This window comes from Herpailurus yagouaroundi, unplaced genomic scaffold, assembly GCF_014898765.1.
Source record: "Herpailurus yagouaroundi ecotype Mexico unplaced genomic scaffold, PumYag 182, whole genome shotgun sequence".
NCBI classification, from domain to species: Eukaryota; Metazoa; Chordata; class Mammalia; order Carnivora; family Felidae; genus Herpailurus; species Herpailurus yagouaroundi.
Genome location: NW_024412413.1, coordinates 21,142,603 through 21,157,055, shown reverse-complemented (window position 1 = coordinate 21,157,055; position 14,453 = coordinate 21,142,603). Strand labels below are relative to the sequence as shown.

Here is a 14,453-nt window from a genome sequence, read left to right as displayed (position 1 = left end):
CCTTTTGGGATGAGCACTGGGTGTTGTATGGAAACCAATTTGACAATAAATTTCATAAAAAAAATAAAAAAAAATAAACATTGATATTATAAAACCATAAAAAAAATAATAAAATAAAATTTGAAAAAAAAAAAAAAAGAAAACCTTTTTTTCCCCCCTAAAATATGTAATATATGTTCCTTGTAGAAACATTTCAAAATATAGAAAAATGTATTGAGGGGAATAAAAATTACCCTAGTATTATAGCAGATTTAATTATTCTTGCCATTTAGCACACATGCCTTCAGTCTTTCCTCTACACATAATGTATTTTTGAATAATTTGGTATCATACTTCAGTAAATGGTTTTATGTCCTGCTCTTTACACTTAACCTGGTATAATAAATTCCCATGTCTTTAAATATTCCTTGAGAACATGATTTAAATATTTTTTAAATTTATTTTTGATAGAGAGAGAGACAGAGCACAAATGGGGGAGGGGCAGAGAGAGAAGGAGACACAGAATCCGAAGCAGGGCCCAGGCTCTGAGCTGTCAGCACAGAGCCCGATGTGGGGCTCGAACTTGTGAACTATGAGATCATGACCTGAGCCAAAGTCAGATGCTCAACCGACTGAGCCACCCAGGCGCCCTGAGAACATGATTTTAAAATGATTTACAGATATAATGTACATAGAGTAAAAAGCACAAATCTTAGGTTTATACATGAACTGATTTTTACTTATGCATACATAACACCTGCATACCATCCCCACTGGTAATCACTATTCTGATTTCTATTATTGTGGACTAAATTTGCCTATTTTTGAGCTTCAGATGGAATCAACTCTTCCAAATCCTACCATTTTTCTCTTAGTACACTATTTTAAAAATTGATATATGTTACTGTGTTTATCAGCAGTTCCTTTTTTTATAGGTGTATAATACTGTATTGTGTGGATATAACAAGATTTGTTTATTCATTCTCCTATTGAAGACCATTTGGATTGTTTCCAGTTGTGAGGGAGGAGGTGATTGTGAATAAGGCTGCTATAAATATTCTTGTCTTTTTGTGGACATGTTTTTATTTCTCTAGAAGTGGGGCTGCTGGGTCATAGCATAGGTGTGTAAGCTTGTAAGAAGCTGCTCAACATTTTGCCACACTGGTTATGTCAGTTTACTTTCCCATTATTTATGAATAGGAGTTCCCATTGCTCCACATCCTTGCAGATGAAACCATGATTTTTAAAGTGGCCAATTGGTATTATTATTTCATCTTATGTGCCTAGGCCAGTTGTTAGATGTTTTAGGCAATTTCTAAACTTCCACTATTTAAATAATAGTTCTTGATTATAAACCCTTGACCTCACCTGTGAGAGATATTTTCAAGGGAAAATTAACCTGACTTTCCATTTCTATATTATTTATCATTCAATAAGTGACCAGTTAAACTTATTAGCAGTGACAACAGAACAGACGATGCAAAATGTGGCTGCCTGAAAAAGTTTCAAGGTGGCTTTGAAATGCATTTCTTTATTAGTTACACTTGAAGAGAATAGCTAACTAAAATTCCAGAGCCTGAAAATACTTCAAACAGGAATAGCACAAAGTAATAGCATTTTTCTCTTCATCTCTCCCTTCCCTTCCCCTTTTGTCTTTCTATCCTGTCAAATGACAAAATGAAACAATTTACTTTTACTTTTAATTTTTTAAAAATTAAAACAATTTAGTAATGAGTTTCATGTCCTTTATCCCAGGGAAAACAGCCCATGGAGGCAGTACAGTGCCTCACAAGCCGTGGAACACTGTTCCCAAAGGATTTGGGGCAAGTGGGAGTTTTATAGAGCATTAGAGGCGGCAATACGGAAACAAGGCATGATTGGCTAGGAGGTCGGGGATTTTCCTAGAAGTTGAGCAGGTTGTACTTTCCAGGGTAAGGTAAGCTAGCTAAAGCTGAGGTGCAGGACTGTGATTAGTGTATTTTAGGTTTCCTTGACAGGTGTTTTTTCTCTATGTGCAGGCTGACTTAGGTTTAGATTTGGGGTGTGGGTTGGGCCACTCTGGCTGCCTTCATTCTGTGGGTCCTGATATATGAATTCACTTTATCACTCCACATACACATCTCCACTCCTAATGTCTGGATTGTGAAATAAAGTTTGAATTCAGTCAAATAATTAAGACATACCACCAACTTAAGAGATTTTCAGCTCTTTCAGCCATATTTGTAGTATTTGCAGATTGGCTTAGCAGTTGTTGCCAGGTGAATCTATTTCCTTTCTTCCTTAAATTTCTCAAATGAGGGTGGATAGCACCGCCTTTCAGTCATGGCTTGTGGCAGAGTAGAAGTAGCCTCCTTTACTCCTGGGGGAGGGGACCAAGTTTTTCTAGCAAAGCGCTCACCTTGCCACAAATTTCATGTGGAGAGAGTATCACAGGAAAGAGGAGCAATTATGGTTGGATCCTGAAGCCAGGTAAAACCACTGCGGTTCCAGGTAATGTTGGTGTGGGGGTAGTTACCCAAGTGCCTTGATATGAGACTTGGAAACTTTTCAATTAGGGATAGAACACCAAATTTTATAGAACACCCCCCAGAAAATGTGAAGTAAAAGGTAAGTGTATATGTTCACGTCTGCCTGGAGAGAGGATCTATCTACATTTTATAGCTGTCATCATATTCTCAAAGTTGTCCATGATCCAAAAGAGGCTAAGATTTGCCAGAATGAGCTACAGGTGCGAAATTGAAGGAACCCTAATAGTTACACAACAGCTGGGTAGTCACTGCTTGACATGCTGTTTGTGAAAGCCTAAATCTCTTGCTCAAGGATCTGGCCTTCTCATCTCCCCCTTTTTCCTCATCTAATTTCCTTTCTTTATTTTTTATCATATTTCCCCTTACTTCACTTGGATTCTCCTTTCTCCTTTCTCGTCTGTTTCTACCCTTCTTTTCTTTCTCTGCTGTCCTACACTGAGTGGGCAAACTTGGCTTGGAATGGTGGGGCAAGAACTTCTCTAAATTATTTCTCTTCCATGTTTTCCCACCCTTGCTATAAGATATTGAAATATAAGATGATTATAAGACATTGGAATTAAATAAACTCATTTTGAAAGTATTATGCATAGTTTTCTGTCAAGCCATATACCATCTGACCAAAATATGTGATCAAACATGATGATGAACACCCCAGGAAGATAATGTTAACATCCTTGAGAAATTAATGGAAAGTACTATGAGGTACTATGAATAAATAGCCATAAAGCCTGGTTAAATATTATCACTTAAAGAACCATTTAAAAAATAATGCTATTTATATAACAAAAGTGAATCTCATTTCTCTGCAGATCAAATAATTATGCACAGCAAGAGCAAACATCTTGGCTTTCACTAATTACAGAATTTTTTCACAAAATAGCTTTTTATATTTTAACAGTGCTGGTTGTTTTCAAGTTGTTTCCAAGATTGTATGTTCAAAGATCATCTTTCGGTCTTTTCACATTTTTAAGAATGATGTAATGGTTCCTTGATTATTTCAGCATAACACAGAATCTAAACGCCACAGTTTAGGACTCACAGATACTTCCTTTTTAATCTTCTTTAGAAACACATTTCATAATGAATTCTGGTCTAAAATGCTATCTTGGTTTTCATCAGAATTTTTCTCATACTATTCTTAGCTGAAATAGGGTAAAGACTCAAATGACTTTTGGCTCTTTTTTTTTGTCTAGTGTTTGTGGTTTCACATGGTTTTAATATGCTTGAGGCTAAGATTTCATTTTGAAGAGAAGGGACTAAGACCCCTGTGACCCAGCATAGACTTGTAAGCTGCACTGTCTCTAATCAAGGCTATAATATTTTTATCTTTTTTAGAAAGCTTGAAGACCATGTTTTTTAAAAACTCTTTATAATTTTGAGAGAGAGAGAGACGGAGTGTGAGCTAGGGAGGGGCAGAGAGAGGGAGGGAGACAGAATCTGAAGCAGGCTGCAAGCTTCGAGCTGTCAGCACAGAGCCCAACATGGGGCTCGAACCCACGGACCATGAGACTATGACCTAAGCCAAAGTCAGATGCTTAACTGACTGAGCCACCCAGGCACCCCTGAAGACCATGGTTTTTATGGATGGATTCATCAGTATATTTGGGATTAAACCGGTCTTTAAATGATAAAAATTTTATTGCACACCTTATTTGAAACTCCAAAGATTTCTGTAGTACTTATCTATCACTGCAGAGAAAACCATCACTTTTGGTTTTTTATGGTTTTGAAACACAAAACTATGAAATGGCCCACAGTTCTACAGGTCAGCAATTTGGGTTGGGATCAGGCAGGTGGTTCTTCTGCTGGTCGCTCCTGGGGTCTCCCATGTGACTTCAATTCACTGCTTTCACAAAATTGACTTCACTTAGTGCTGCATGTTACCTGAGGGGAGGACAGTGGGGCAGAGAGCAGAGAGAAAGTCATTTTCTTGGCACTGGTTTCCAAAAAGCGAAATCCTTTGTTTGAAAAGATTGAGATTGATTCACATGCCATAAAATTCCCTCCTTTAAAATGTGAAGCTAAAGGAGCTTTTAGCATATTAACAAAGTTGTGCGACCAACGTCCCTATATAATCCAGAGTGTTTTTATCACCCCCAAGGAACCCAGTGCCCATTAGCAGTTCCTCCTCACTCCAGCTTTTCTCATCTCTTGGCAACCACTAATCTACTTTATCTGTCTCTGTGAATTTGCCCATTGTGAACATTTCGTATAGATAGGATCGTATATTAGCCTTAAGTGACTGGCTTCTTTCATTTAGCATAATGCTTTCAAGGTTCATCCGTGTTGTGGCATGTGTTAGCACTTCATTCCTTTTTATGGCCAAATAATATCCCATTATATGAATATACCACATTTTGTTTATCTGTTCATCAATTGATGGACATTTGTGCTGTTACCACTTTTTGGCTATTATTAATGCTTAAGCTCTGCATTTACTACTTTCATGAGCCCTTTTTATTTTTATTTTTATTAAAATTTTTATTTAATGTTTATTAAACAAGTTTTTTTTTTTAATTTTTTTTTTCAACGTTTATTTATTTTTGCGACAGAGAGAGACAGAGCATGAACGGGGGAGGGTCAGAGAGAGAGGGAGACACAGAATCGGAAACAGGCTCCAGGCTCTGAGCCATCAGCCCAGAGCCTGACGCGGGGCTCGAACTCACGGACCGCGAGATCGTGACCTGGCTGAAGTCGGACGCTTAACCGACTGCGCCACCCAGGCGCCCTAAACAAGTTTTTTTTAATGTTTATTTTTGAGAGAGAGACACAGAGTGTGAGTGGGGGAGGGACAGAGAGAGAGAGAGAGAGGGAGATGTGTATTTATTTTAATGTTTATTTATTTTTGAGAGACAGAGAGACAGAGTGTGAGCGGGGGAGGGGCAGAGAGAGAGGGAGACACAGAATCGGAAACAGGCTCCAGGCTCTGAGCCATCAGCCCAGAGCCTGATATGGGGCTCGAACTCACGGACCGCGAGATCGTGACCTGGCTGAAGTCGGACGCTTAACCGACTGCGCCACCCAGGCGCCCTAAACAAGTTTTTTTTAATGTTTATTTTTGAGAGAGAGACACAGAGTGTGAGTGGGGGAGGGACAGAGAGAGAGAGAGAGAGAGAGAGGGAGATGTGTATTTATTTTGAGAGAGAGAGAGATAGAAATCAAGCAGGGGCAGGGCAGAGAGAGAGGGGGACAGAATCCCAAGCAGGTTTTGCACCATCAGTGTGGAGTCTGATGTGGGGCTCGAACCCACGAACCGTGAGATCATGAGCCCAAATCAAGAGTCGGGCACTTAACTGACTGAGCCACCTAGGTGCCCTACTTATTTTTTTTAAGAAAGCAATTTTGGAAATTTGGAAAAAGATATTGTTTTTAAGTAATCTCTACTCTCAACATGGGGCTCAAACTCACAATCCCAAGATCGAGAGTCACACATTCCACTTACTGAGCCAGTCAGGTGCCCCTTAGGAGCCCTTTTAAATATTTCAAGGGTACTACTGGAAGCATCCCATTGCCTCACACAACTGTTAGAATGGTGTCATTAAATAGAAGTCCAAGCCATTGCTTTTCTCAAAACCCTCCAAATGGCTCCCTTCTCACAAATAGTAAAAACTGATCCCGAGCAAAAACTCTGAGTTTCTTTAGATCTATTCTCCTCTGCCTCCTGCTTCTCAGCTGTCCTTTCAGTTACTCCCCAAAGACACTGGGCATGCTTCCTCCTCAGGCCTGTTCCTTTTCTCCCAGATGCCTCAAGGGATCACTCTGTCACATCCTCCAGATCTTTGCTCAAATGTCACCTTCTCACCATTAAAAAGAACAACCTCACCATTAGAGAGAAAAACCCTGTACCCCTATCATGTTTTGAGCATCCCACCTTCCTTCCTGCTTTCCCTTAGAATTTATGCTATCTGTAGATTTTATTTATTTTTCTTCTTATTGTCTATCTTCATTAGAACACAAAATCCATGGGGGTAGGAATTTTTGTGCATTTTGTTCACTGCTATATTTATTGCAGAACCTAGAATAGTGTCTGGCAGATAACAGGTATTCATTAAATATATGTTGAACAGATGAATAGACTTCAAATTAGGCTGCTCAGGCTGTGTAAAATATCACCATTTCTTTGTGGCTTGAAGGATAACCATGCAGCCTGAAAATATGTCTACCTCATGCTGATTGGAAGTTCCCATGAACATAAGTCTTTGACCATACTATTAGTTCACTAATGGAAAAAATACAGGAATTATCACTTGATACATCTACATCAGTTTATTTGGTAGAAAGAACTTTGGAATCCTGGGCTTATATGGGGGAGGTTGTGGGAAAACAGGGGATGTCCAATGGTGAGAAGTCTGGGAACAACTAGTCTAAACAGCTGTCTAGAAGGGTCTTAGTTAGTGCAGTTGGCTAATTCTGAGAAATTCCAGTGGAAAACTGCATTCTAAACAAGTTTATCAGCATGTGCCATTTGACTGGTCTCCTGTTCAAAGGTTCCTGTTGCAATTCCTTTTGGCATCTCACTTGCATAGAACTGAGGCAGCAGTAAGTGACAAAGGTTTTATTTATCTCGTTATTATCTGTTGACTTTTAAAGGGCTGGGTAATGAACAGAGGTAGATTAGCTAACTCATTGGAAGAGGTGAAGCAATGTCTTGTGAGGCCCAAGGTTCCCACTGGTCCCCGTGGAAGTCTCCAAGCTGGTAGTGGTCATGGGCTACGAGAACATCTCAATGAACCCTTTCATTATATAGCTGTATGGACTGAAAGGGGAAGGACTGTGTTCAAAGCCATGCTGTTAAGTAAGAATCTGGCCAAAGTAAAACAGAATTGCTACTTGAGTAGCAGTGTGGGAGGGTCAATATTAATTGTGTTCTGATTGCACCAAAACCTTTTTCTTTATTTCTTCATTTTGAGAGAGAGAAAACATGAGTTGGGGGAGGAGCAGAGAGTGGTAGAAAGGGAGAATCCCAAGCAGACTCCATGTAGATACTTTCTCTATATTACATCATTTCATAATCCTGCAACTTTGTGAGGTAAGTAATAGTTTTCCTATTTTTGCATTCGAGAGACTTGAAAGTCACAGACACTGAGTACCTGGCTCAAGGCCCCAAGTAAATGGCAGAACTAGGATTCAAATCTAATTATCTTTGACTATGAAAAATTCTCATCTTCTTCCCTGAAGTCTGGTGTCTTAATTCCTGCCCCTTGACATTCACAAATAATAGTAATAATAATGATTATGCATGCTTGGTGTTTAAATATGCCAGGCATTAATCTAGTTTCTGGGATTACATAAATAAATAAAAGGAAGAGAGATTCCCAACTTTGTGGAAGCAGAAAGACAATGAACATAATATAGAAACAATCCATATGGTTTTTTGGAAGGTGGTAAATGTGACAAGGGAAATAAATAGAGCAGGATAAGGGAGTTTGGGAGATTTCAGAAGTATCTGAGAGTGTAACAAGTTCGAATAGAGTGCTCAGGGCAGGCTATCCCTAAGAAGATAATACTTGAGCAAAGATTTGAAGATGAAGATATCTGGGGTGAAACTCTGAGGCAGAGAGAAGAGCTAGTGCAAAGGGCCTGAGGTGGAAACAAGCCCTGTGGGTTTGAGAAACAGTGGGAAAGTCAGTGTGACTAGACAGCAAGAGTCAAAGAGGAGAATGAAGGAGATGAGGTCAGGTGAAAATAGGGGCCAGACTGTGTAGGGCCTTGTGGGCCACTGTAAGGATGCTGGCTGACTTTAATTCTCAGTGAAATGGAGGAGTCTTTTTAGGGTTTTGGTCAGAGAAGTGACAAGATCCAACTTCCGTGTTAAAAGCATCCTTCTGGATATTGTGGTGAGGAAAGTAAAGAGGAACAAGGACGGTAGACACCTTGACAAGAGATCAAGGTGGCTTAGGCCAGAGTGCAGCAATGGAGGTAGAGGGAAGTGACTGGGTTCTGGATAAGGTTTTTTGAGAGATTTGAGAGAAAGAAAGGAATCAAGGATGCCTACAGCTTTCCCACCAAGGACCTCCCCATTGAATCCTCTAAGCAACACTGCCACAAGGGAATAGAGGGTTCTACCTTCACACCATGTACACATGGTAAAATATTCCTCAGTCTGAGGAGAAACAAAAATACTGTAAACTATTTTATCTCTATATAAGGAGATATAAGCTCCCATGTTTTAAATTCTAAGTAGCAAGAATTAGAATCTAGCGTCATTATCTCTGATCATAATCAGAGTCTCTTAAACTCTTTGAGCCATAACTTCTTTTTCTGTGAAGTGGGGATTACTGCTCTGCTGTCTCAGTTGTGAGGTCATGTGAACTCCATGGAGCAGTGACAGAGTTCTCATTACTTCTGTACCCAGGCACTTAGAATGGTGCCTTGTGCAAGGTAGAGGCCCAGTAAATACTTATTGAATGACTAAACAAAAGAGAATTAACTCTAAGACCCTTGGGAAAAATTTACAAATCTGTTAGGTTTGTTATTAGTGAACTAAGACAACTGCCGAGACCAGCAGCTTTTGGGGAGGCCTGAATTAACAGCATAATTACTTTGCTTTGACTTAGCCTGTCAATTCTACTTGTTCATATAATGGAATAATGAGGACATCCCCTCAGCATTTCTAACCTCTGGTGCTCGTACGCATTTTCATAAGCCAACAGCATCTGGACAACTTATAGAAGAACAGCTCTGATGAGCATCATCTTTTTTAATTAAGGACATCTGCTTTTTAAAATCAGTCTCATTAGAGAGTTTCTTTGCACCATGAATCTGATCATTGGTGACACTAATAATGAAAATATACAAGGTACAGAAAGCCAGGGGGAACTGAATTCTAATATTTAGTCAATGAGTTAGTACATGAAAGCACTTAGAATAGCACCTGATATAGTAAATTCTCCAGAAGCACTAGTCATTTTTATTGTTATCTGTAAATTCATCCATTCCTTCTTCCTTCCTCCATCTGTCCCTCCCTTCCCTCTTTCTTACCTCCCTTTCTTCCTTCTTCCCTCTCTTCCTTATTTGTTCCTTTCTCCCTTACTTCCTTCCCTCTTTCTTCTCTCCCTTCCTTCTTCCTTCCTAATTTGCTGATCCACTAATTTTATGACTTTCTGACACCAGTTTTGTGGCAGGTCCTGTGGTAGGTGTCAGGCATATAAAGATTAATGAGGCACTGCCTCTGCTCATGAGATATTCACATAAGCCAATTAGAAAGCAATGCAGAGGGGTGGCTGGGTGGCTCAGTCAGTAAGTGTTTGACTTTGTCTCAGGTCAAGATTTCATGATTTTGTGAGATTGAGCCCTGCATTGGGCTCTGTGCTGACAGTGCTGAGCCTGCCTGGGATTCTCTCCCTCTCTCTGCCTCTCATACACTTGCATGCTCTCTCTCTCTCTCAATAAACAAACAAACTTAAAAAAAAGAAAGCAATGTGGAAATGACATCTGTCCAAACCATTGTTTCCCTGATATTGTGTTAATGTAACATAATTGCCTGAGTGGATGTACTTAAGTTCTCCAGACTTTTGAGGTCCCTTTTCTCTTCTTGTGGGAGTTAAATGGCTCAATTCTTCCTCACACCTACTGTGGAAATTCCATGCTCTACTTCAGTGCTTTTGGAAGATTCCTGTCAGTCACTTCTTTCTCCAGTTCTTTCCTGCTCTTCATTTGTCATCTTTCTTGTTTCCTTCTTTCTCAATATGGAGACGAGATTTTCATTGTGTGTTTTGAGTTGATAATGGGAGATGGGTGTGCAATTTAAGAACAGAACAGGAACATAACTTCATATGCAATGTCAAACTCTAGTTCCTTGAAATGTATCAGCCTTTCCTGGAATTCCCCCATTAGAAATGCTCCTCTTTAGACTTTGGCTTGTTCAGTAAACGGGACCCTGTTTTACTCCCCATAATTTTCTCTTAAAACCCCTCTTCTAACCCTTCTAAAGATGGAGGATAGGAGTGGAGAGTAAGTGTGGAATCAAAACACCAGAAAGAAGGCTGTGGCAGAAATTCAGGTGCCAGATGAGAGTAATTTGGACCATCAAAAGGGGAGATGATAAGTGAGTGAACAGATTCAGTACTGCTTTCAAGGTAGAGTTGACAGGTTTGCTGATGGATTCGATATGGGATCTTAGAGAAAAAGGATTGAGATAGCTCCAAGATTATTGGCTTGAGCAATAGGAAAAACAGTTACCAAAAGTAACTCATGTTTACTGCAGGATATCTGGAACGCACCTAAAATAGAAGTAAGAAAACAATAGTTACCCAAAGTTCCTATTACTTAAAGATAACACATTGTTAAAATTTTGATGTTTCCATCTAGTCATTTTTTCCCCTTCCTTATTAATTGTTCTAGGCTCTTTATCTGTGTGTGTGTATGCATAAAATAAAAATATATAAATACATATGTAAAGCAGTATATACACACACACACACACACACATATTTATCCTACTTAAAAAAACTTAACATAATGAAAATACCTCTGAGCTATTGATATCCAGAATTTTTCTGTTTGCAGGCAGCATTATGAAGGCAAGCTTCCCTGTAGCATTGTTTTCTAATATTCTGAGAATTTCCATTTCATTAGATGTTTTTGGAAAACATTTTTTTATTATTTTTTTGGAAAACATTTTAAATAGATGCATAATATAACACAGTATAGCTGTAACATAATGTCCTTAGCTGTTTCTCTGCTGTTGGACATCTAGGTACCATCCATTATTGTGCTATGAAAAATAATGCTGCAGTCTTTGTACATAAACACTTACATGTGTCTCTGATGATTTTCTCATGAGAAATTGTTGAGCATGAAATCAGCAGGTCAATATTTTTAAAGGTAAAAAAAATGACTTCTTGATTATTGATTATCTCTCAGTATTATACATAACACATCTTGATAAGCTGAGAGTTCAGGTCCTCAGCAGTGAATCATTTAAGCACTCACGTATTCAATGTCTCACCAGGCTTTTAAAACCTGTGCCTACTTCTCTTCCAATTTTGATTAAACTGAAAAGGCTAACTATAATTAATCTTTGTTAATCAGCATGAAGAACATTCTAAAATCATGTAGAAACTGATGATTATGAAATCTTTTCATCCACCATAGTGCTCTTTATTTCACAAAAGAAGACTTTTCTTTTCCACCAACCTATGCCAACCAATCTCTTTCTTTCTCTACCCCTTATTTGGCAGGGAATGGTCTTGATCCCAATAGCAGATATTTCTAAAACTAAGAGCCAAATCTAGGGGCACCTGGGTGGTTCAGTAAGTTGAGCATCTGACTCTTCATTTCAGCTCAGGTCATGATTTCAGGGTCATGGGATTGAGCCCTGTGTTTGGCTCCACACTGAGTGTGGACCCTGGTTAAGATTCATTCTCTCGGAAGCACCGCTGGATGGACTGAGGCCGCAGATTCCACCTACACCTGCCTAAATAACCCAGAAAACCACCAGTGGATTAGCAGAAAGGAGTCGCCGGAGCCAAGCGCAGACAAGAGGCCCACGGAAGAGGGTAGGAAGGGCGGCGAGGCGGTGCGCGCTCCACGGACTGGCGGGAGGGAGCCGGGGCGGAGGGGCGGCTCGCCGGCCAAGCAGAGCCCCCGAATCTGGCTTGCAAAAAGCGGAGGGGCCTGATGGACTGTATTCCGACAGCAAGCGCGACTTAGCGGCTGGGAGGTCATAAGTTAACAGCTCTGCTCAGAAAGCGGGAAGGCTGGAGGACAAAGGGAAGGAGAGCTGCTGAGCCCCCGGACGACAGAGCTCAGTTTGGTGGGGAACAAAGGCGCTCGCCAGCGCCATCTCCCCCGCCCATCCCCCAGCCAAAATCCCAAAGAGAACCAGTTCCTGCCAGGGAACTTGCTCGCTCCGCGCAAACACCCAACTCTGCGCTTCTGCGGAGCCAAACCTCCGGCAGCGGATCTGACTCCCTCCTGCTGCCACAGGGCCCCTCCTGAAGTGGATCACCTAAGGAGAAGCAAGCTAAGCCTGCCCCTCCTGCCCTGTGCACCTTGCCTACCCACCCCAGCTAAGACGCCAGATCCCCAGCATCACAAGCCTGGCAGTGTGCAAGTAGCCCAGATAGGCCACCCCACCCCACAGTGAATCCCGCCCCTAGGAGAGGGGAAGAGAAGGCACGCACCAGTCTGACTGTGGCCCCAGCGGTGGGCTGGGGGCAGACATCAGGTCTGACTGCGGCTCTGCCCACCAACTCCAGTTATACACCACAGCACAGGGGAAGTGCCCTGCAGGTCCTCACCACGCCAGGGACTATCCAAAATGACCAAGCGGAAGAATTCCCCTCAGAAGAATCTCCAGGAAATAACAACAGCTAATGAGCTGATCAAAAAGGATTTAAATAATATAACAGAAAGTGAATTTAGAATAATAGTCATAAAATTAATCGCTGGGCTTGAAAACAGTATAGCTGACAGCAGAGAATCTCTTGCTACAGAGATCAAGGGACTAAGGAACAGTCACGAGGAGCTGAAAAACGCTTTAAACGAAATGCATAACAAAATGGAAACCACCACGGCTCGGATTGAAGAGGCAGAGGAGAGAATAGGTGAACTAGAAGATAAAGTTATGGAAAAAGAGGAAGCTGAGAAAAAGAGAGATAAAAAAATCCAGGAGTATGAGGGGAAAATTAGAGAACTAAGTGATACACTAAAAAGAAATAATCTACGCATAATTGGTATCCCAGAGGAGGAAGAGAGAGGGAAAGGTGCTGAAGGGGTACTTGAAGAAATAATAGCTGAGAACTTCCCTGAAGTGGGGAAGGAAAAAGGCATTGAAATCCAAGAGGCACAGAGAACTCCCTTCAGAGGTAACTTGAATCGATCTTCTGCACAACATATCATAGTGAAACTGGCAAAATACAAGGATAAAGAGAAAATTCTGAAAGCAGCAAGGGGTAAACGTGCCCTCACATATAAAGGGAGACCTATAAGACTCGTGACTAATCTCTCTTTTGAAACTTGGCAGGCCAGAAAGAATGGGCACGAGATTTTCAGTGTGCTAGACAGAAAAAATATGCAGCCGAGAATCCTTTATCCAGCAAGCCTGTCATTTAGAATAGAAGGAGAGATAAAGGTCTTCCCAAACAAACAAACACTGAAGGAATTTGTCACCACTAAACCAGCCCTACAAGAGATCCTAAGGGGGACCCTGTGAGACAAAGTACCAGAGACATCGCTACAAGCATAAAACATACAGACATCACAATGACTCTAAACCCATATCTTTCTATAATAACACTGAATGTAAATGGATTAAATGCGCCAACCAAAAGACATAGGGTATCAGAATGGATAAAAAAAACAAGACCCATCTATTTGCTGTCTACAAGAGACTCATTTTAGACCTGAGGACACCTTTAGATTGAGAGTGAGGGGATGGAGAACTATTTATCATGCTACTGGAAGCCAAAAGAAAGCTGGAGTAGCCATACTTATATCCGACAAACTAGACTTTAAATTAAAGGCTGTAACAAGAGATGAAGAAGGACATTATATAATAGTGACAGGGTCTATCCATCAGGAAGAGCTAACAATTATAAATGTCTATGCGCCGAATACCGGAGCGCCCAAATATATAAAACAATTACTCATAAACACAAGCAACCTTATTGATAAGAATGTGGTCATTGCAGGGGACTTTAACACCCCACTTACAGAAATGGATAGATCATCTAGACACACGGTCAATAAAGAAACAAGGGCCCTGAATGAGACATTGGATCAGATGGACTTGACAGATCTATTTAGAACTCTGCATCCCAAAGCAACAGAATATACTTTCTTCTCGAGTGCACATGGAACATTCTCCAAGATAGATCATATACTGGGTCACAAAACAGCCCTTCATAAGTTTACAAGAATTGAAATCATACCATGCATACTTTCAGACCACAATGCTATGAAGCTTGAAATCAACCACAGAAAAAAGTCTGGAAAACCTCC

The 14,453-nt window shown here is 40.6% G+C and overlaps 1 long non-coding RNA gene across 1 annotated transcript in view; it reads right to left on the bottom strand.

Moving 5' to 3' along the window:
• Nucleotides 1-4,126: 4,126 nt before the first annotated feature.
• The window catches only part of LOC121040551 (uncharacterized), a 46,238-nt gene continuing 35,911 nt past the window's right edge, over nt 4,127-14,453 (bottom strand). The window contains exon 3 of the long non-coding RNA XR_005795354.1: nt 4,127-4,391. This is a non-coding gene — a long non-coding RNA (uncharacterized LOC121040551). The remainder of the gene's footprint in view (nt 4,392-14,453) is intronic.